The following is a 24,171-nucleotide window of genomic DNA, read 5'->3' on the forward strand; positions in this document are numbered from 1 at the left end:
GTGCTTCTCTACAAGCGATTTTCCTACGATAAAAGATGCGTAGCTGTTTTAACTCACAAGTAATCATGCATATAAAAACATAAAGCGGATTTGCTGGTAGATGATGTTCGATTCCCTTGTGGCAGTTTTGGTATTAGGAAACCATGGTTTGGTTTACAAACTGCATATTTTATGCTCGTCAATTTCTAAGTTTTCATTTTCTTATATATATTCACATACTCATACTACCACGAGAATATCATGACTGTAAAACTAATTTCATGGAAAGCCTAATATGGGAAAACAATCGAACACTTGATACACTCCACGTGAATTGAGTCAGCTGTTAATGTTTTGAAACTGTCAGTCTGTCGTCTGTCACATTCACACGCTATGACATTTTATGATTGTTGATTGCCATTTTAGTTGCTGGCTGAAGTCCCAAATAGTCGTACTCGTTGACACGAAGTGTATTTCTATAGAGAAATAATCAAAGAGGTGATTTGTGTTATTAAGGAGGTGAGTTGGAGTTTATAAGTAGGGTGAAGTGGGTATCACGAAATATCCAAATCCTTAACTCTATTCCTAATACTTTCTAAACCTACCTAAATCATTTTAAATTGTTCAGGTATATGGTCGTAATAGTTGACTAATGGGTTTTTGCTTTTGATTGTAATTGCTGACCTGTAAAGCTGTATCCAGTGGAACTTCCCCTTCTGAAATATTTAAACTTGAAACGGATTAACACAATAATGTATTTTAAGTGAATGATACTGTACACGATAACCCCATATATATAAAATAAATATTTATAGTTTGCTCCTGAGGTAGTTGTAAGAAACATTTCGATATATCTCATTTGTAAGTTAAGCATAACCCAATGAATAGATTAGTATGCATGACATACAAGAGAAAACAGACTTAATTTAATTTTGATGCATCCTAACCTAACCTAGGATGCCTGGTCCTAGTCCAACCTTAAGTGGCATAAATTATATTCCCGCAAGGTTTTTTAGTAATTTTACTTGAATGGTATGTGCAACTATTCTACTGTTTCGCTTGGCATATGTATTGTCAGATCAATACACTTAGTAGGTGCAGAGCAAAACTCATCCAATCTTTAAATGTTAGTATGGGCCTCAAATATGAATCAACCAGTCTTCTAAATCATCAGGAAATATCCATATTTATTCAATTTACACCATCTTTGGGTTGTTGAATTTTACCTTACCATATTTAGAAAAATTCATTGGGATATATTCAGATTTCTTTCTTCCTTATGCTGCCCAACCTCTTCATTTTTACTTAATGGTGCAACAACAGGGTTTCCCCATAGATGCAACATGGAGCTGGGTGGTCTACCCAGACTCAGCACTGGGTCATATGACCAAAATTCATAATCCCTCAAATTCTGCTTGTATATGATAATAGAAACTTGTGCATTTAACCAATAGGTGGTGTGTGGAAGCCCTGGTCGCTTGTCGTTTAGCTAGTGACAATATGTTTTGGTAATCAGATGGCTCTCTATTATCTCACAATAAATATAGATGTGGATTCTGTTGTCCCATTACGAACCCAACATGGTGCAGTGAATTTTCAAGCTAAGCCATGCCTCTAATACATGGATCATCCCATGATATAGCCAGGGTGTGCTTCTCCTGCAATGCTAAGGACCTTGCCATTGGCTGTAATTCAGGCCCAGATGTTAGTCTCAGACCATCAACGGGCAAATCGTGCCCTTCAGGAAGCCTTTCCAGGTTCCAGACAACATGCTGACAAAGTCCCTGCTTTTGCGGCCCCAGAGAAGGGTGATGTTGTAATGTCCTTGGCGGTTTACAGGTTCTGGAAATGCTTGATAACGTTTGGGATTCATTTTACCAACTTTCCACTGAGGATGTCCTGCACTTTAGACTTAATTGTGTACTGCGCACTGGCTGCTTGGTACTTGGACGCCATAAGGAATACCCTTACCCCAGAGGCAGCTCTGGATATCATCGGAAACATTGTTTGTTCCAACACCTCCTAAAAACCTTTCACTCTTTATTGTGATATTCTCATATTATGAGAATATTACTTTGGTGAAGCTGAACTAGCTATAAAACTTTAAATAAGGTAGACTAGCCACCACACACTCTCACTCACTGGTGATATGACGTAACTTTTGCTCTTGGCTTGATGGAGTACGGAACCGCGTCTTGTTCTCCCCCGTCAACCTATAGTTAAAAGTGGTTGTTACTTTGACAAATTTTTTTCTTTTCTGGTGTGCTTGTAGGTATTGCTGTAATCTGGATTTGTCCTGATGCCGAGAGTTACTCTTGCAGTACTTTATGTCAACCATAGAGATGGATCCCCATGCCCTTTGCTCTGCGTGCAGACGTCATGTCTGTTTGCAGTGGTCTCCGTGTAGTGAGTGTAGGAAATGACCATCCTTCCTGTGAATGTGGTTCGGCAGGTGCTTGAAAAAGAGGTCCAAAAGGGATTCTTTGCCATAGGGGTCTTCCTCGAAGTTGAAGAAGTCCCGACTTCTAACTCCGGCGTCTTATTTCCTCTCCGTTGACTGCTTGTTCAGTTTCCTCTGGAGTATGATCAAGCATGAGTGGTGGCCAATTGATCCCCAGACAACCATCTCTTGCCGAGTGTCCTGCAGTTTCCTCTAGCGAAGCGGTAGCGCCCTCGGCCGGAGGGTAGTCTCTGTTCACTGACGCTATGCATCAGCTCTGGTTGTCCTTAATAATCTCGGGTCCTCCCATGAAGGAACGACTGGTCGAGGTGCTTCAGTTTGGGGGCACAGTAGGAGTGCGCAGCTGCCTCCCCACGGTTTGACCTTGGTCTTCCCGTCTGAGACTTTGTGGGGGTGCAGGCACCCTCCAGAGCTTCCCGTGTCTCCATTATTACCACTAACTACTTCTGCTCTTGCACCCATTGCTCTTCCAACTTCGGCCCATGAACAAGAACAGTGGCAGCCTGGCACCCTTTGAGATGACCAGGTGGGTGAACCTTGTGAGGCAAGCCCAGAAGATGATCACCGCCAGTCTTCAAATTTAAAGCTTGCCGATTGTGCTGCCCACCCTCAGACTGAGTTCACTCAGCGTGCTGAGGTCCCGCAGCGCGTGAAACATTAAGTTTCTCCTCTTGGCCCCTTGCCGTCGTGTCTGTAGGACACCTCAGTATGCTTGATATTTTGTGAGGCGAGGTCCTTCGGATCCTGCGCCCCAGCTTTTTTCTCCTAATGGGAAAGAGTAGCGATCATGTGCTTGTGTAACCACAGTTGTGCATGTGCGCTTTGCTGGTCCCACTACTTTGGTAGCACGCCCATGAGCACCTATTTGCGAGCTCTCACATGTGTATCCTACCATGGGAGCTTATGCACACTCGCCTTTGCTCAGGGCAGGTCTCGCTAATGAATACGAGCGCTCAATTATTTGTCTTCGTCTTACATGGGGTTCGGCCAGAGCCGGAAACCAGCATGCACACTCTTGTAGTTCCTCTGCAGGTGTTCCTTCATTCGTAAAGGATGCCTCCTGGTTTTCAGAGTTGGTGCAAACAGTTCAGATCAGCCCCACTTCCGCATGCAGTACCCATTCCAGGTACTCTTTTTACAGTATACCACTCAAAACGTCAAAATCCCCTGGGACTATTAGTAACCCTAGGTGTAAGAGCTCTGTTACCAGGCAGGCTACCATTTTGCCAACACCTTGTCCTCTTTCTTTACAGTGGTCCTCCAGGTATCAGCGATACCTGACTTCCAAGATCACCAAGACCAATCTTAACCCTTAGGGGGAAAGATTGGGCATTATTCCAATTAATCCCAGGAAGAAGAGAAAAGGGCTATAGCAAACAAGATCTTCCCAGGGGATACTTGACATCCAAGAACTAGCAGGGGCTCGAGATCTCGTTAGTGGGCTACTATCACTATCATCGATAGATTTTGTCCAGACTGAACTTTCCACTTCTCCCTTGGAGTTGGTTGACAGTTTCTCTGTACCTACGAAAGTTTCGCGACCGATGTAGGATACAAGGAAGGAGTTAACATCACTCCTTATAGCCTTTTCAGTTCAACTTCAAGAGAGAAAGGACACGAAGTCTATTCCCAAAAATGTAGGTAGTAGGTTGGCCAGTGTACCAGCCACCCATTGAAATACTACCACTAGAGAGTTATTAGGTCTTTTGACTGGCCAGACAGTACTACATTGGATCTTTCTCTCTGGTTACGGTTCATTTACCTTTTGCCTACACACTCACACCGAATAGTCAGGTCTATTCTTTACATATTTTCCTCTGTCTTCATACACCTGACAAAAACTGAGATTACCAAACAATTCTTCTTACTGCGCTGTAATTTTCAGTGGTCACTTTCCTCTTTGTAAGGGTAGAAGAGACTTCAGCTATGGTAACCCTCTTAATGAGAGAATGCCTTGATGAAGTCATTGAGCTTCAGCACGGCATTTCATTCCCGTGCTGAATCTTGGTGACGGGCAAGAGGGCTCTCGAACTTCGGGAAATTGCTCCCCCAGTTCGAATCTAAATTTCTCTCTTTCATCTTCTTCTTCTGCTTAATATTACTTCGACCTTCTCTTAATTTTATCAACTTTCTTTCATCTTGCTGTCCTATCTCTATGATTATTATTTTTCTTAGTTATATATATATGTAGATGTATGCATATATATATATATTTATTTATTGTATTTGTTCATTTATTTATTTATCTATTTTTTTTTTTCTATTTTATTTAAATGGCGTGGATATTTCCACATTCGTTATTACTGCCTGCTTAGATGAATGGGAGAAGGGATCACGGTTGGGAGGTATTCGCATTCAAAGCTATATATGAGAGTATTGGATGATCTCAGCCATCCCAAAGATGGTTTGGACCTTTTTGGCGGAACTACTCTCAAGGGTTGGGTCATCGGAATCCAGGGGGATCCAATCCTTGAGGTGGGACTCTTGGCTTTTGGCCGGAAGCCCATCATTACAGATATGGGGAGGATGATTCCATATTACTTTGGTCTCAGTCCTAACAGGCGGGTTTAGCTTACACCTGTGCCTCTATATCTGTTTTGATGCTATCCTTCGGGTAGGGTATGGAGTGGACCATCGGGGAAATATACTCTCATTGTGCCGATAGTGGAGAATGCAAATTTCCTTTCCAACGTATGATACTTTCTTATAATTCTCAAGCAGGTACCCCAACAAAACAACAAAAAACCTGAAAATCCCATCCTTAAATATGGACCCTTCAAATACTGACTCCCCATCCCCTGGATTTGCTGACTCCCCCCCGGCACTGTTGACGACTTCTGCTACTGTAATTAAGGAAAACTCTGTTGACGACCTTCGAACTAAAAAGGACCACTCTACTGATGTTAAAAAATCTAGCAATTTGGGTAACACAGGGAAACTACGATTCCTTCATGTTTCCCAAATCCCATTAGAGACAAATTATGATGATATATATAGAGCATTTGAGTGCTATGGATTGATAAAGGAAATAAGGATGAGACTTGGAGATGAAAAATGGGACTCTTGGATATCTTTTGAAAGTCACGATGAGGCGTTTAATGCCATAAGTAATATTAGTAGTATCAAAATTAACGAATTGAACATCATGGGAGCTCTTTGTGATAAGGTCCCAAAGGAATTGGATGTGTACAAACCTGCTGATTGGTTTGAAAAAGATAGAAATGTACCCATGCCTTCACAGAGAAAACCCAAACCACCAATGTGGCTCTTAGCTGAACCTAAAGGGATAATAGGGAATTATTTTAAGATATGTAAGTTTATCCAAAAAAAAGTAGGAACCATAGCACCTGGAGATATATCTCGTTTTGGGAAGAACAGTTATCTCATCCATGCCAAATCTTCGACTCAGTCTGCAATACTGTCTAACTTACAGACAGGCAGTGATGAAATTACATTGGAAATGAAACCTCATCTTAATTTTAGTTATGGAAGGGGAGTGGTCTTTAATAAGGACCTATACGAATTTACAGAGGAGGAGATACTTTCTATGTGTCCATTAAATGTATGGAAAGTGCATAAGATTCCTGGAACTTCAATGATTATACTCACTTTCCAGGATGCTGATGTACCTTTCCATATTTTTATTGAAAATGAAAGGATTAAAGTTCGGCCTTTCAAACAAAAGCCCCTGCAATGTTTTAATTGTTTTAAATTTGGACACCCATCCAAAGTTTGTAAAAATGGAAAATTGTGTGGTATTTGCTCCAAAACTTATCATGGAGAATGTACACTTGAGGCCAGGTGTTCAAATTGCAATTTGAATCATAAATCAACTGATAGGAGATGCGAACTGTATAAGTTGGAGGAAGCTGCCCTAAACAAATCAAGTTTAGAACACATAAGTGTGGGACATGCAAAAAGATTGTTGAATAAATCAACCAGCTATGCAAAGGCCTTAAAATCAAAGGTAAATTTACCACAGGAGACAGCAACCCCACCTAGCACTGCCAGTAATCCTAAGAAAAGAAATACAACCTCTGATAATAAAGTACTGCATGACAAGGTAATCATATCGCCTTCTGAGGCTTTGCCACAGCGTATTAAAAATGGGTCATTGCCCATTTCTGTACAGCCTTCGTCCCCCATTACCAGCAATAGTACTAACCTCTCCCAGGCCATGTCCTTGCCTGATTTGATGGAGATGCCACCTAACACCAAGTTACCAGGTGCACCTGTATTGGGGAAGGTGCAAAAACCTGGTAGCTCAAAACCTACTAATCGGAAAAGAGAGAGACCTCCATCTCTCTCGCCCCCCTCCATAAGAAATATCAAAATTACGACGTCAAATAAGTATGATGATTTGTCAGTTGATATTTCTGATCTGGAAGTCAATTTAAATAAATCAGAAATTCAAGTGGAGGTCCACCAACCTCCTCAACAATCAGATCAAAAAGACAAAAAGAAAATCATAAATTCTAAACCCAATCTATCAAGACCCTCTTTAATAAAACCACCAAAAAATAGTGTTAGATCAAACACTGCCAATGGGAAGACTCCATCCAAGGGGTCTACCAAATTATAAACCATAGTTTTTTCCTCCATTTTGCAATGGAATTGTCAGGGTTTAAGGGCCAAATATGAAGAACTTAAGCTCCTTATTCATGAGCATTCCCCCATAATTATTTGTCTACAGGAGAGCAAACTTGATCATAATACCCCTTGCCCTCGCGAATACATTAGTTATAGGACACCATATGATCACCAAGTAGGGAGCCATGGCGGAAGTCTCATATACGTTCGTCGAGATGTTCCCCAAGTTTCTCTGTCTATTCGTACACCTCTGCAGGCAGTGGTTGTACAGATCGACATAGGGCGAAAATATACAATTTGTTCTCTGTACTTGCCTCCAAATGATAACATTTTGTATGACAACTTAGTGGAGGTGATTCAACAACTCCCTCAACCTTTCCTTTTACTTGGAGATTTGAATGGTAGACACCCTTTGTGGGGTGATGTTTTAGCAAACACGAGGGGAAATATCATATCATCAATTGTGGAAAATGAAGATGTGGGACTCCTTAATACAGGAGAGCCCACACACTTTCATGTCCAGACAGGTACCTTGTCATGTATTGACCTATCAATCGTAAGCTCTAATTGCCTTCTCGACTTTGATTGGAGAACATTAGATGATTGGCATACTAGTGATCACGCACCAATCATTATAAACACCAACAATGGTCCACCTTTACAGGGATCGCCACGATGGAATCTTGACAAGGCGGACTGGGATAAATTTCGTGAACTAAGCGAAATTGAGGGGGATGCAGGACAAGTTGAAAATATCGATGATGCCATAGACTTACTGAATGGAACTCTCCATACAGCAGGAGTCAATTCAATTCCCAAAACAACAGGGTTATTCAAACGACGACCCGTCCCGTGGTGGTCTTCAGAACTAACTGCCCTCCACAGAGCCACAAGAAGATCTCTAACACGATTGCGTAGACGCAGAACTGATGAGAATTTAATTATGTACAAGAAATGTAGAGCACAGTTCCGTCGTGCCATGAAAGAAGCAAGGCGCCAGTCATGGATGTCTTTTGTTTCCTCCATTAACAGTAGGACACCACCATCTGCTGTGTGGAGGAAAGTAAAAAAGATAGCTGGCAAATTCACCCCCAACCCACCACCAGTGTTGAAGGTGAATGGCCAGTATGTAACCGAAGCAAATGATGTTAGCAATGCCCTGGCTAATCATTTTTCAAATGTATCCAGCAAGTGTGAAGGAGCCCCTGGTCACCAGTATAGGAGCACTGAAGAAAAGAAAATTTTAAATTTTGCAACAAGAAGGGAAGAGTCGTATAATTCTCCTTTCACTGAAAGAGAATTTGATTCCGCACTTGCTCATTGCAATGATACAGCCCCTGGACCCGATGGAATTCCATATGCAATGATTAAACATGTACATTTTAATACAAAGCTATTTATTTTAAGTATTATTAATAGAATATGGCATGATCATAGTTACCCAAGTGTTTGGGAACTAGCCATTATTTTAGCCTTTTTAAAACCCGGTAAAGACAAATTTTTAGCAGCAAACTATCGTCCAATTGCATTGACATCTTGTTTATGTAAAATCATGGAGAAGATGGTCAATGCAAGGCTGGTGTGGTACCTTGAAAAGAAAGGTATTTTATCACCGATTCAATGTGGATTCCGAAAAATGCACTCAACGACTGATGTGTTGATACGACTAGAGTCTTCTATTTGTGAAGCCTTTGCTTCCAAACAGCACCATGTTACAGTATTTTTTGACCTTGAAAAGGCATATGATACCACATGGAGATATGGTATTCTTAAAACCATTCATGAATTGGGATTGAGAGGAGAGCTGCCACTATTTATTCAGGCATTTCTTTCACGTAGAGTTTTTCAAGTGAGAGTGGGGGAAACTCTATCAGAGAGTAAGTGCCAGGAAGAAGGAGTTCCTCAGGGTAGTGTGCTGAGTGTAACCCTTTTTGCACTAGCAATTAATGGGATATCCTCAGCCATTCCCCAGGATGTTCTCTCAACATTATTTGTGGATGATCTCTCAATATCATTTGCTGGCACTAAAATGGCAATGGTTGAGAGAAAAATCCAACTCTCTATTGATAAAATTATCCAGTGGGCTGACATGAATGGATTTAAGTTCTCGACAAGTAAAACTACCATTGTCCATTTTTGTCGTATCCGGGGAGTACATCCAGACCCGGATATATACATTAAAAGTCAACGGATACCATGTGCAAGAGAAGCTAAATTTTTAGGTTTGATATTTGATTGTAGGCTTACATGGGTTTCTCACTTAAAAGCATTAAAAGGTAAATGTGTTGAAGCTCTGTATATCTTAAAAGTATTATCCCATACATCATGGGGGCAGACCGCAGTACTATTTTAAAATTATACAAGGCCTTGATTTTTTCCAAAATTAGTTATGGTTGTGAGGTATATTCTTCAGCCACCTCAAGCCGGTTAAAAATATTAGACTCGATACATCATGCAGGTATTAGATTGTCTACTGGAGCTTTTGAAACCTCGCCTATCCCAAGTCTCCTTGTTGATGCTGGAGAGTTACCTCTAGACCTTTACCGAATGTCTTCCGTTCTTCGGTATTGGTTTAGATTGCAAAGACTCCCTAACTCTCTAGCCTTTCAGACTGCAAGCCTTGTAAGACACGCATCATACTTTGAATTGCACCCAAAATCTCCTCAACCCTATGGCTTTCGGGTGAAACGATTATTAAATAGTCTGGATATAATTAGAAATAAGGTACTTCCATTCAAGGTATCATCAACGCCTCCATGGAAGTTACCAGAGATATCTTTTTGTAAATATTTTATTGGAGATAAGAAGAATATGTCAGACCTAGAAGCCAGGTCTCTTTTTAATGAACATGTTAAAGAACATAGAGGATCAACTTTTATCTATACTGATGGCTCCAAATCTAATGCTGGCGTTGGATTTGGAGTACATAGTAATGGTTTTAATTGTAGAGGTGCACTTCCTCTGACCGCTTCCATATTTACTGCCGAACTGTATGGCATATTAACCGCTATTGAGAAAATAGCATTGGAGAAGGAGGGTAATTTTACAATTTTTAGTGATGCAAGGAGTGTCCTTCAAGCTATGGAAGTTTTTAATTCTAATAACCCTCTAGTTTTAAAGATTTTAGAATGGCTTCTCATTATTGGACGGAGAGGTATAACAGTTCAATTTTGTTGGGTTCCAGCACATGTAGGTGTGTCTGGGAATGAGAAGGCAGATTCACTGGCTAAGGAGGCTGCATCCGAGTTGCTGCCAAGAAGGTATCCCATTGCCTGTAATGATTTCTTACCTGTCATCAAGAACTTGGTTTGCAATAAATGGCAACAGCAATGGGATAGTCAAGATGGCAATAAAATGCGAGAGATAATAAATGACATATCTCCTTGGAGGTATAATATGATGCCCCGAAAATGGGAGACGTCTCTTTGTCGTCTCCGTATTGGTCACACTCGGTTGACACACGAGTTTCTGCTGAAGGGCCAACACCAACCATATTGTGATGACTGCTTAGTACCTCTAACAGTAAGGCATTTGTTGACTGAATGCCCCAATTATAACAACTTGCGGAATAGATATTTGTTTGAGGCTCGAGGTGAGGGTGGCAGGTTCATCCTTGCCAAGATTCTTGGAAATGATGTGTCCTACCATGCAAGTGGCATTTTTAGATTTATTTCAGAAGCAGGTCTTCTGAAAAATATTTAACTTTTATTACATTCAACTTTTATGATTTTAATTGAATACTCTTTTATTTTTTATTTTATTTTATCTTTTATTTTTGTATACATAAATTAAATGTTACCGGCGTCAATGACCTCAGATGTCAGGATGCCTGAAAACTTTAAATCAATCAATCAATCAATCAGCTATGGTAAGCAGCTCTTCTAGGAGGACACTCCAAAATCAAACCATTGTTCTCTAATTTTGGGTAGTGCCATAGCCTCTGTACCATGGTCTTCCACTGTCTTTTGTTAGAGTTCTCCTGCTTGAGGGTACACTCGGGCACACTGTTCTATCTCATATCTTATTTCTCTTCCTCTTGTTTTGTTAAAGATTTGTAGTTTATAAAGTGATATTTATTTTAATATTGTTGCTCTTCTAAAATATTTTTTGTTCCGTAACCGAAATATAAACCACGCTATTTAATTAGGGTTTGTTCCGTACCCGAAATACAAACCACGCTATTTACAAAGGGTTATTACTTTTAGCGTAGCTGAAATGGCGAGCCATTAGAATTTAACGAGGGTGTATTACCCCCGCGCTAGTTAGGGGGGGGGGTAGGGGAGTGGTAGCTAGCTACCCCTCCTCCCCCTCACACACAGGTGAATACTCACTTTAACTTTTGGCTCGGACTGTGACAGACGTCTCTGTCTTGGTCCTCGCTTGGCAGCCATTGTCTGTTTTGTCTTTACTTAATCGCTTACTTTTCTTTTACTCAATATATATGTAAACATGTTTTCATGTTTGTATATATATTTGAGTATAGAAATAAGTAAGTTTCCTTTTCAGATGTGTGTGTAGTGTACGATATCTATGTGAAGGCCTCGGCAGTTAGGCCACCACGGCGTATTTTATGGGTGGCGATCGAGTTTGACTTATGTCTTTCTCTCTCTCTCTCTCTTGAGGTCGTTCACCCTTTTATTACGTGTTACTACGCCCTTGTAGCCTAGCTTCCTTTCCGTGTGGGGGGGGGGGGGGTGTTGCTACGCCGTACGTTTGTATCAATTAGTTATGAATCTAATTGTAGTTGTTTTTTTGTTTTTCAGCTTGTAGAACGATTCCTTTCGGGGTTTTCGTTCTTTCTTTAGTGTTCATTCATTTTTAAATTACATAATTACATAGTTACATAATTATAATTGTTATAATTCTGTTTTGGTTACAGCTCTCCTTCCGCGAGTGTAAGTGGTTGTGAGGACACGTGCCTGTTGTGTAATTCTTGTTCCTTTCCCTCGGGATTCCTCTTCGGAGCCTTCCCGGGGGAATGAATGTGTACTAATATTATTTGTTTTATTTTTTTACAGTTACCGATCTAGTTCGTTTCTGTAATATAGCAACGGTGTGAGCTGTCTGGTTGAGTCCTGGGGATTCGGCTGTTGCTGCCTCCCCCCTTGTATTTTCGTCAGGGGCGTGTGTCCTTCTACTGGTAGTACTCCCGTGTCGACGGACAGCTCTCCAGTTCATTTTAGAACAGTCAGGAGGCTTGCCTCCTTGGGCGGATAACTTTCCTTCCGAGGGAAGTTTTTTCCTGTCCAGGCTTGAGTTTTTCCCCTTTTGGGGGGGTTCTTCTGTTGCTTTTTTTTCGTGCGACTATGCTCTTGGTGCTGAGCGGTCGCACCTGCAGTTTCGCTCAAGGGGCTGGGCAACTGCAGGAGCTCCTCTTCGGAGGATTGCTCCTTTTAGGTCACTGGCTGACCAGTCTCTTCCACGAAGTGTTTCTCTTTCGTTCGCGAGAGAGTACACTCATAGAGACTCCTCTTCGGAGGTTTCTTCTGTTGATGTTGCTGTTGGCCTCCCTCGCTGTAAGGCCCACCGTCCGCCTCGTCGTAGGGGCCTCTCATCTCCCTATAAGGGTGCTTGAGGCGCCCTTTTGGATCTCCGTTTGCAGCTTACAACTCCTTTTTCTCGATCTTCCGCCTTGGTGCAGATGGACAGCAGTCTGATCTCGTCTGCCCGACGGACAGCGGTCTTCCGACGGACATCAGTCTCCCGGCGGACAACGATCCCTTCGGGGGTAAAGGGTTGCCCCTACGGGGGTTCTTCCCTTGCGTGTCAGGGTTTCCCTGCGCGCCCTTCTGCTCATCAGCGCTCTCCTGTTCGTCAGCGCTTTCAAGATGATCTTCCCTGCAGTTCCTGTTGGTTCCTGTTACGCGCCCACGTTCGCCCTCACGATCTAGAACTTCGGTTCAGGTCGGGGTCAATCAAGGACTCTTCTTCTTTGCGCAGGCTTCCACGCGTAGCCTTCTGCTCGTCAGCGATCATCAGCTCGCCAGCGATCATCAGCTCGTCAGCGATCATCAGCCCGCCAGCGATCATCAGCTCGCCAGCGATCTCCGGATCGCCCACATGTGTTACAGCCGGCACGCCAACGTTCTCCAACACTTCTGAAGGAACATGGTTCGCCAGCTACTATCTCACCTGCGCATGCTGATCGCCATCGCGCGACCCTCAACCCTCAACTGCGGATGCTGATCGCCATCGCACAACCCTCAACTGCGGATGCTGATCGCCATCGTGCAACCCTCAACTGCGGATGCTGATTGCCATCGCGCGACCCTCAACTGCGGATGCTGATCACCATCGCGCGACCCTCAACTGCGGATGCTGATCGCCATCGCGCGACCCTCAACTGCGGATGCTGATCGCCATCGCGCGACCCTTAACGGCGGATGCTGATCGCCATCGCGCGACCCTTAACGGCGGATGCTGATCGCCATCGCGCGACCCTCACCTGCGGATGCTGATCGCCATCGCGCGACCCTCAACTGCGGATGCTGATCGCAATCGCACGACCCTCAACTGCGGATGCTGATCGCCATCGCGCGACCACACACCTGCGGATGCTGATCACCATCGCTCAACCCTGCGCATGCTGATCACCATCGCGCGACCCTCAACTGCGTATGCTGTTCGCCATCACGCGATCGCCCACCTGCAGATGCTGTTCGCCATCGCGCGACCGCTAACCTGCGCATGCTGATCGCCATCGCGCGACCCTGGCATGCTGACCACCATCACGCGACCCTGCGCATACTGATCACCATCGCGCGACCCTGCGCATGCTGATCACTGCTCGCGATTGCTCACCTTCGCATACTGCTCGCCATCGCACGATCGCTCACCTGCGCATACTGCTCGACCATCGCGTCGGCATATCACAACGCGCCATTGCCAACCTGCGCGTTAGCGCTCACCAGCTCACCACCGATCGCTTGTTGATCCATATCGCCAGCAGTCCTCCTCGGCCTCGCGGCAGCGCGTTTCCTCGCCATCGCGCTAACGCTTGCGTTCGCCGCCTCGGACTCGCTCTCATCCACCTGTCCACCCTCACGACTGCTCGCCTGCGCGACCGCTCGCCCGTGCAACCGCGCGACCACTCGCCTGCGCGCCCACACGCCCACGTGCCTGCACGTCTACGCTCATGCTCTTCAATGTTCGCCCACGCGCGAACCAACGGTTTTTTTCCATCGCGCAGACGGATGGTGTTCCGTCGCGCGAACCTACAGTGTTTCTTCGCACAAATGTCGGCTTATTTCTTGCAGTATCCATTGCTCGTCTATGGGTTATCGCCCGCCGACCACCAGGAATTCCCGTCGGCTCGAGCTCCAGGGCAATTGCGACCACGATTCCCAATGGGGTTTTTGCAGCATGACCAGCCTGGCGAGTTCTTCTGGAGCGTATTTCCAGAACACTGTCTCACCCCGTAAACACAGAGCATGGCACTTGCAAGAATAGGAGAAACTCAAGGGAGATCTGAGCAACACTCCTCTATTCCTGAATCTGGGTTAGCCCTTCCCCGTCATTCCCTGGAAGGATTTTTGGCGGGGGGGGGGCTTTCCGTTCGAGATTTCTCCATCGGACAAGGGGTGACTGCTTACCTCTTCCTCTGGGAGCTTACCAGGTTCTTTCCCTCCTCGGTTACGGCCCGAGGTTTGGTTCAAGGAAGCTACAGGAAGATCAAGGGTACTTTCCTCCTCTCGAGCTCAGGCTCCTTGGCCTTTCGTCGTTAAGTATCTAACTTGCGGACAAGCTCGATGTTGTACCGTCTGGACGCGCTGACTGAGGGCTTCCTTCGGGTGTCTCATCTGTGGAGGTCGACGACCTCAGACACCCTTCCATCCTTGAGAAGAGTTTGTTGTGCCCAAGGACAGAGACTTAGACAGCTGCTGTGCGGAGTAAATCGACTTCCGGTTTCACTCCTCCAAGGCGCTTTCTTCCAGACTCTGCAGGGCTCCAGCGCCTTTTCTTTCAACCACGTCGGCCTAAGTTATCGGCTACGAAATCCCAAGCAGACTGGAATGGGATTTTACATGATCTTTTGTGCTTGAATTGGTCACAATTATATAATAGTGTAGATCCTGTTGTCCCTTTGAATGAGAATCTAGTCAACATAATTGATAGGCGTATCCCTTCTCGTGTGCTAAGGTACCGAGTGAAGGACAAACCGTGGTTCAATGATGATTGTAGACGTGCTTTTTTGGAGAAGCAGGAGGCCTATCAACTTTGGAAGGGTAACAGATCAGATTTGACCTGGAACAACTATACTCAGCTTCGAGCTTTTGCTCAGAGAGTTTATGCCTCAACTGAAAAGGAGTACAATTTAACCATAAAAGAAACACTTTCTGGTACAACTCAGGAACATAAATGGTGGTCTACCCTTAAATCTGCACTCTTTGGTGTAGATGCAACAGTTCCTCCTTTACTTAAACCAGATGGCTCAGTCACTCACTGTCCAAAGGAAAAGGCAACCCTTTTGGCTGATGTTTTTGACAGTAAACAGAGTAATGAAAAACTTGAACTTCCTCATTCCTGTTTTCCTGAGGCTAAACTAACTAGTTTAGCTTTTCGATCTCGTGAGATTAAAGCTCTGTTGATGGACCTTGATGCTTATGGAGGTGTAGACCCAAATGGTATTTTTCCTTTGTTTTTTATAAAGACAGCAGATTTCTTAGCTCCAAAGTTATCTGTTATTTTGCGCAAGTTAGCAAGAAGAGGAGCTTTTAGCACTAGTTGGAGAATTGGTAATGTTACTCCTCTATGTAAATGTGTTTGTGGTAGCTCAAGTCCCACTGATTACCGCCCAATTTCCATAACTCCCATATTATCTAAAGTTTTTGAACGTCTTCTGGCTAAACGTCTTAATAGGTTTGCTGAAGGTAATCATCTACTCCCTAGTTTGCAATTTGGTTTTCGTAAAGGCCTTGGAGCATGTGATGCCCTTCTTACAATCTCCAATGCTGTACAGAAATCCCTTGATTGTGGTCGGGAAGTTCGTATGATTGGCCTTGATTTTAGTGCTGCCTTTGACCGTGTTAATCACGAGGCCCTTATTTTCAAACTGAAACAGTTGGGAGTGGGTGGGTCGTTTCTTAGCATTATTACTGATTTTTTAAGTAATAGATCTCAAAGAGTTGTTGTTGATGGGCACCATAGTGATTATAGGAATGTGATATCCGGTGTTCCACAGGGTAGTGTTCTTGGCCCATTACTTTTCATACTATATACACATGACATGTGGTTTGGCCTAGAAAACAAGCTTGTTGCATATGCAGATGATGCTACTCTCTTTGCATCAATTCCATCCCCTGAATGTAGATCTAGGGTTGGTGAATCCCTTAATAGAGATTTAGCTAGAATTAGTGCATGGTGCAAATTATGGGGTATGAAGTTGAATCCTAACAAAACTCAAAGTATGATTGTAAGTAGGTCAAGGACGGTGGTTCCTCAACATCCGGATCTCAGTATTGATAATGTTTCTTTAAATATGTATGACTCTTTCAAAATTTTAGGTGTGATTCTCGACAGTAAATTTACTTTTGAGAAACATATAAGGTCTGTGTCTTCTTCAATTTCACAAAAAATAGGCTTATTGAGAAAGTCTTTCAAGATTTTCGGTGATCAATCTATTCTGAAGAAGTGTTTTAATTCTTTCATTCTACCTTGTTTTGAGTATTGTTCTCCTGTCTGGTCTTCAGCTGCTGATTCTCATCTTAATTTGTTGGACAGAAACTTACGGTCTATTAAATTTCTTATTCCTGATCTAGATATTAATCTCTGGCACCGTCGTTCAATTAGTTCATTATGTATGTTGCATAAGATTTTTCACAACTCTGACCATCCTTTACATTCAGATCTCCCTGGACAATTCTATCCTGTTCGTAATACTAGGCAGGCAGTTAATTCTAATAGCCAGGCCTTCTCCATCACGAGGCTCAATACTACGCAGTACTCTAGAAGTTTTATTCCATCTGTGACCAAGTTGTGGAATGATCTTCCTAATCGGGTGGTTGAATCAGTAGAACTTCAAAAGTTCAAAGTTGGAGCAAATGCTTTTTTGTTGACCAGGCAGACATAGTCTTTTTATAGTTTATTTATGACATATTTGTTTTTGATGTTGTTGATAGTTTATTATATGACATGTCTGTTTTGACGTTGTTTCTTATTTTAGAATGATTTATTGTTAATTTGTTCTCTTCATTTATTTATTTCCTTATTTCCTTTCCTCACTGGGCTATTTTTCCCTGTTGGAGCCCCTGGGCTTATAGCATCTTGCTTTTCCAACTAGGGTTGTAGCTTGGATAGTAATAATAATAATAATAATACGACAACTGGGACAAGGTGTCCAATTGCAGTTTTCTCCTGTCAGGAACAGATGGCACGGGAGACTCCCCCGGGGGGGGCATAGTCCTAAAGGAGTTCACGAACTCTAGGATTGCAGGTTTTTCGCTGGGAGGATGCTTAAGGTTACTCATCCGAATGACAGCTTCCCGATGCCCATTCCCGCATATTCTCTGTGAGTAGCCAAGGATATCGCGCCTGCCGTCGCTGTCAGCGAATTCAGTGTCTCTGAACCTCTATGCCATAGCGTCAGCAGAGTTGCCCGGTTGGGCAGAATGATCCATACCTTGGGCGAAGGTCTTCCTTAGGATCATCGACGGCTTCACCCCCGGCCCCCTCAGTCGATCCTTTCTTGTAAGGAAGGATCTGAGAGGGGATGTCCATAGTCGACCTCTCAGCCCCGATCAAGTTTGTCGAACAAACTTCGGCCAGCAGAATCGATCAGACTGGTAACGAGGCGACAGGACTCCTTAAACCCTGGATCGGAAGGACGGGTACTTTCAGTTTCCATTCCATCCATCTTCCAGGGTGCTCGTCAAATGCAGCCTAGACTGCAAGTATTCCTGCTTATGATGCAGTGTGGCTATCCCGCCGTGGCATAGCAGGTTTGTTTCCCCAGAGAACTCTCCCTGCCTTCCTCTTGGCCGCTCAGGTGCAGGCTTCCGCCTCCTCTGCTGTTTGGAGGGCTGGTCAATTCCGGTAGGCTCTGGTTTCGACCTTCTTCAGCGCCAGGACAAGCTTCCGGATGCTTACCATGAGTGTGGGCTCATGGTATTTTGCTTGGAGCCTTCTCTTCCTCTGCCTCAACATCTGGAGTATCTGGCCATGATATTGAGTCAACCGCCTTACCACATTGGAAACCCCGCTTCTCGTCCATCCAGCGAGGTTAAGCAACGTCGGTACTTGGATGGGTGACCACCTGGGGACGCCAGATTCTGTTACCACATCCTCCGAGCCTTCCTTTCGGTTGACTGTGGCAAGACTGAGGAGAGTTGCAGTACCTGTTCTCAGTCAAGCAGAGCTTTCAGCCCTACCTTGGAACGTTTCCTAGTTCTTCTTTCCTCATTGACCCGTCTATAGTCCGAACGGTCGCCTCAGGATAAGTTCCATTTGGGGCGATCCAAGTTCCGGTGGCTTCAGGCAATGTTTAACCGGACTCCCTGGCCCTATGGGACCAACGGAACTATTAGACCTGCAATGGGTGTTGACCTATGGAGCCTCTTGATGGTAGTGGATATTCTCGTCCTTTCCCCACATTCTTGATGCGGTTCTCGGACTCGTCAAAGGAAAGGGGGGGGGGGGGGGCATGTTCCGGTCCAGGCCTATGGTCAAGACCTGAAGGATACCTCTCCATCATTCAGGCAGGCTTAGGGGCCTTAGTCTGGCCCCTCTTCAGATCCTACAGCTCCTACCGAGTCTCCCCGTTGCGCGTCGACTTCATTCTAACCGGCAGGGGACGCATTTTCACACCTTCACATCTTGCAGTAGAAATACCGGGATGATTGAGATTCTCTCAATACCACCATCGGCTCTCTCATTCCAGGCAGGGGAATGTTTCTCTCAGACTATCCGAGCAGAGCCTCATAGAGAGAGTGTACCTAGGGGTCTTTGACCTTGGGTAACCAGCAAGTGCTGGTCTGGGGGACCTGATCGCGACAGCTTGGAACCTCAAGCTTCCGCTAGTCTTCCCCCCAGTCTCAGACCCCGAGACACTGGCAAGATGCATTCCGGTGATGGTGGGACAACTTCGACGCCTGCGTCTTCCCTCCTTTTTGTCTGCGGACAATGGGCCTCAACAAGACCAGGTTGTCTGTCAACCTTTCAATGGGAGAGCCCCACTGGGACTACGCGCAGAACGGTTTCTGGACCCTCTGCTTCCCCTGACGGAACTCCCGGGAGAGCTTCTCCCACGGCGCAGACTACTCAAGCAACCACACTGCGACATCTCTCCCAAACCGGGGCGTCGCTTCGGCTTCATGCCTGGAGACACTACGCCTCCTCCTCTAGAAGAGACAACCCGCTACAGTCGCGGTACGGAGGTCGCGTCATCTGCGATAGTCATCCACAGGGGTCTCCCAGGCAAAGTGAAGAGTCTAAGGTGGTTGGTGCCGTGGGAGATATACCTCTTCCCTTGAGGCCTCTTCTCCAGCAATAACGGTCTTATTGCCTTTCGGCGGGAGGAAACTCCTTTCCGCTCTCGGCAATGCAGCCTGTCGCTCAGCCTTTCCCTGACCTTCAGGCTTAAAGGAATAACTTTTTCCTGCCCGCTGGATCTATCCTTGCTCATGCGAAGCTACGATCGTCCCTGCCCTAGTCGGAGGAAGACCTCCAACTTGGAGCATGGCTCGGACTTTTTAGTCCTTTAAGAGATCTTCTCAAGACCCTTTTACGACAGGCCTCGGATTGTATTCCGCCTTGGGTCTTCTGCTCACTCTGGCCACGACCAGTGTGTAAGCAATCTTCTTGGTCTCTTACTACTCCCCCCTTTCTAAGGAAGAGGGGAAGGCAACATTCAGGCTCGCTCCTGAGTTGTTGGCTAAACTCAGAATCTGAGGGTCCCGGCCCTTCGGTCCGATTCATTCAAGATTTCGAGTCTCCATTCTGTGTCTGATGTCCCAAGACCTTCTCTTTCTTGCCAGTAAGGAATCGAGAGGTTAGTGCTGGGAACAGCTGCAGTTTGTCCTCAGTTGCAGCCGATTTGGGAACACAAGGAGGACATGGGGGGAGAGTCACCAGTATACCTCTTCACCCCGGACTCAAGGACATTCATCTCGTCCTGTCTTCAGACCCTCCCCCGTCACGTCGCCCTACAGCACGATGTTGGATACATCGCAACGTCCCTCGCCTTCGAGTAATACTACTCTGTGACGCAGGTGCTACAAGCTGGAGTCTGGAAGTGTCTGATGACCTTCGCAGCCCGCTTCCTGCAGGGCGTGACCCACAGGAGTCTCGATACGTTTTCTATCGCTCTGTGGTGGCTACACAACAGCTGGTCTAACCTCAGGTTCCCTTTTGGACAGGTAGCAGAAGGTTGAGGGCATTGTTATCAGGTTTTAGTCTGCATGAACGAAAGAAGTATGTCTGGCCCTTACTTCTTTCTTCATCATCCCCTCTACGGGGAAGCAGCATCCTGGTCTCTGCATAGCTGACCTCGAACCTCTGCAGGTAAACCATGCTTCCTTGTGTTCCGAGTATTGAGTCAATATTGTCGCGTCCCCCATACCCTGACGAGGTGGTATTGGGAACGTCCTAACCCAGAGTTCCTTCTGGAACCCCAGGTCAACTGCCTAGGACGAGTCACACTTCTTCCTTCACACACAAGCTTACGTAGGCCACATGGCTCCTTGCGGAGCAAGGAACTTGTGAGGTGCAGGGACTCCTTTTCTCGAGTGCGACTCACTCGGATTCTGAGTCCCCGGGTAAAGCCAAAGCCAGTATGGCTGGGGACTTTCCACCCTTCCTAAGGGATAAGTCACCCTTTGTAAATAGCGTGGTTTGTATTTCGGTTACGGAACAAATGACAAATTCGAAGATAATTTGTATTTTTCCTAACCATACAAACCTTAGCTATTTACACATATTTGCCCGCCAGCCCTGTCCCCCAAGACAAGTCCTACCTCTAAGTGAAAGTGAGTATTCACCTGTGTGTGAGGGGGAGGAGGGGTAGCTAGCTACCACTCCCCTACCCCCCCCCCCCCCCCGCTAACTAGCGCGGGGGTAATACACCCTCGTTGAATTCTAATGGCTCGCCATTTCAGCTACGCTAAAAGTAATAACCCTTTGTAAATAGCTAAGGTTTGTATGGTTAGGAAAAATACAAATTATCTTCGAATTTGTCATATTACTTTCGGCGTAGCTGAAAGGACGAGCCATTAGAATTTTAATGAGGGTTTACTACCCCCTCGCTAGTTAGCGAAGGGGTAGGGGAGGGGTAGCTAGCTACCCCTCCCCAACTCACACAGCGGTGACTAGCTCACTTTACTTTTGGCTCGGGTGATGAGCAGACTTGTCTGCTCCCACCCTCGCTTTGACAGCCATTAATGCTTTTTGTCTTTTACTTACTTTTTCTTATACTTATAATATATATATATATAAACATTCTTTATGTTTATGTACAGTAGGTCCTCGGGTTACGACGGTCCCGACTTACGCGGTTTCGCCGTTACGAACGCGCCCCATAAAAATATAAAAATAATATTAAGCTTCGTTCCGTCTTACACCGTTAGCGTCGTAAGCGACGTAAACAATTGCGAACTAGTTTCTAGCGCGCGGTGGATGAATACGCTTTGCGGTGGTTGTGGGCGAGGAAGACGGCGTCGCTCAGTTCCACTCATACGCCATTTTTGGTTGTGATTGCCTGTTCTTTCTCTCACGTGTTTGATCGTTTTTTTGAACTTTTTGCCCTTCATTATGGCTCCAAAGCGGAAGGCAGATTCTTCTGATGGTAGTGCATCGAAGAAAAGGAAGGCCATCACCATGGAAGTGAAATTAGACATTATTAAGCGGTCTAAAAACGGTGAAACGCCAACGAACATTGGCCGATCGCTTGGCCTTAGCCGTTCGACCGTGGCTACTATCCTTAAAGATAAGGAGCGCATTGTTGAACACGTAAAAGGATCTGCTCCAATGAAAGCAACAGTGATAACGAAACAGCGTAGTGGTTTAATTATCGAAATGGAAAGGTTATTAGTGCTTTGGTTGGAAGATCAAAATCAACGGCGTATTCCAGTGAGCTTAATGGTTATTCAAGAGAAGGCTAAAAGGTTGTTTGAAGCGTTGAAAAAAGAAAGGGGGGGAGAAAGTGAAAGTGAAGAGTTTTCGGCTAGTAGGGGTTGGTTTATGCGATTTAAGGCTCGGGCCAATTACCATAATCTTAAAGTGCAAGGTGAAGCTGCTAGTGGGGATGAGAAAGCAGCAAGTGAATTTCCTAAAGCGTTGGCTGAGATAATTAGGGAGGGGGGTTATTCTGCTTATCAGGTGTTCAATGCGGATGAGACAGGTTTATTCTGGAAGCGCATGCCTAACCGCACGTACATAGCAAAGGAGGAGAAGTCAGCACCCGGTCATAAAGCAGGCAAGGAGAGGCTAACTTTGCTTCTTGGGGGAAATGCTGCTGGCGACTTCAAACTGAAGCCCATGCTGGTCTATCAGGCTGAAAATCCAAGGGCACTCAAGGGAATTTGGAAGAGTCAACTCCCAGTCATTTGGAAGGCAAATAAGAAGGCATGGGTGACACTTGCAGTGTTTGAAGACTGGTTTATCAACCATTTTGTACCTAGTGTGGAGCGGTATTGCGCCCAAAAGGGTATCCCCTTTAAGGTGTTGCTATTGCTGGAGAATGCCCCTGGACACCCTGCCCAGCTGGGAGACTTTCACCCTAATGTGAAGGTGGTTTACCTTCCACCTAATACCACGGCCCTTTTACAGCCTATGGACCAGGGAGTGATTGCTTCATTCAAGGCCTACTACCTCCGAAGAACAATTGCTATGGCATTACAGGCAACTGAAACGAAGAAGGACTTGACTCTGAAGGACTTTTGGAAGTCCTACAACATCCTTGATGCTATTAAGAACATTGCTGATTCCTGGGAGGAGGTGAAGGTTACAAACATGAATGGTGTTTGGAGGAAGCTATGTCCTCAATTTGTTAATGATTTTCATGGGTTTGAGGACACAGTTGACCATGTTATCAAGAACATTGTTGCCCTGAGTAAGGAAACCGATTTGGAGATGGAGGTTGATGATGTTACGGAGCTGCTAGAATCTCATGGAGAGGAGTTATCTGCTGGGGACTTGATACAACTGGAGAAGCAGATCATAGAGGAAGAGGAAGAAGCCCCCACCCCAGACCCTAAGGCTTTCACAAGGCAGGGCTTGTCAAAAGGTTTTGCCGAGATACAACAAGCATTGGCAACTTTCGAGGCTCAAGATCCCAACATGGACAGGTTCACCAGGGTTTCCAGAGGTGTCATGGACTTACTGCAGTGTTATAAGGAGATTTTGGATGAGAAGAGGATCCTCTCTGTCCAGTCTAACCTGGAGCGGTATTTTAAGAAAGTAGAGAGAACTGCACCCTCTACATCAGCTGCCTCTACTACTCCAGATTTGCCTGCAACAGAGCCTCTACCATCAACCTCAGCTGCCTCTATTGCTACAGAGCCTCTGCCATCAACCTCAGCTGCCTCTGCTTCTCCAGCTTCTCCACCACCTCTTGTAGGCTCTTCACCTCCAGACTCGCCTGCCCCAGCTTCTCCAGCATCTTCTGTCTCACTTCCAGAGAATCCTGATTCACCTGCCCCAGTTTCTCCAGCATCTTCTGCACCTTCCTCTCCACAATAAACCAGTCTCTCCGTCCCTTACAACATCCCTTCCAGTGTGCAAGCCAACCATAGGAATACGGTAAGGAATTGTTCTCTTTTTTTTTTTTTATTGATATTTACTTTAATTCATGTGGTAAGGAATTGTTTTCTTTTTTTTTATTGATATTTACTTTAATTCATGTGGTAAGGAATTGTTTTCTTTTTTTATTGATATTTACTTTAATTCATGTGGTAAGGAATTGTTTTCTTTTTTTTTTATTGATATTTACTTTAATTCATGTGGTAAGGAATTGTTTTCTTTTTTTATTGATATTTACTTTAATTCATGTGGTAAGGAATTGTTTTCTTTTTTTTTTTATTGATATTTAGTTTAATTCATGTGGTAAGTAATTGTTTTCTTTTTTTATTGATATTTACTTTAATTCATGTGGTAAGGAATTGTTTTCTTTTTTTATTGATATTTACTTTAATTCATGTGGTAAGGAATTG

At 44.7% G+C, this 24,171-nt stretch overlaps 1 protein-coding gene across 1 annotated transcript in view; it reads left to right on the forward strand.

Moving 5' to 3' along the window:
* The first annotated feature begins 344 nt into the window (after nucleotides 1-344).
* The window catches only part of LOC137643997 (arylsulfatase B-like), a 636,333-nt gene continuing 612,506 nt past the window's right edge, over nucleotides 345-24,171 (forward strand). Inside the window, exon 1 of the mRNA XM_068376854.1 lies at nucleotides 345-498. The gene's annotated coding sequence lies outside the window, so the exon portion shown is untranslated. The remainder of the gene's footprint in view (nucleotides 499-24,171) is intronic.

Source organism: Palaemon carinicauda, chromosome 7 (genome assembly GCF_036898095.1).
Source record: "Palaemon carinicauda isolate YSFRI2023 chromosome 7, ASM3689809v2, whole genome shotgun sequence".
NCBI lineage: Eukaryota > Metazoa > Arthropoda > Malacostraca > Decapoda > Palaemonidae > Palaemon > Palaemon carinicauda.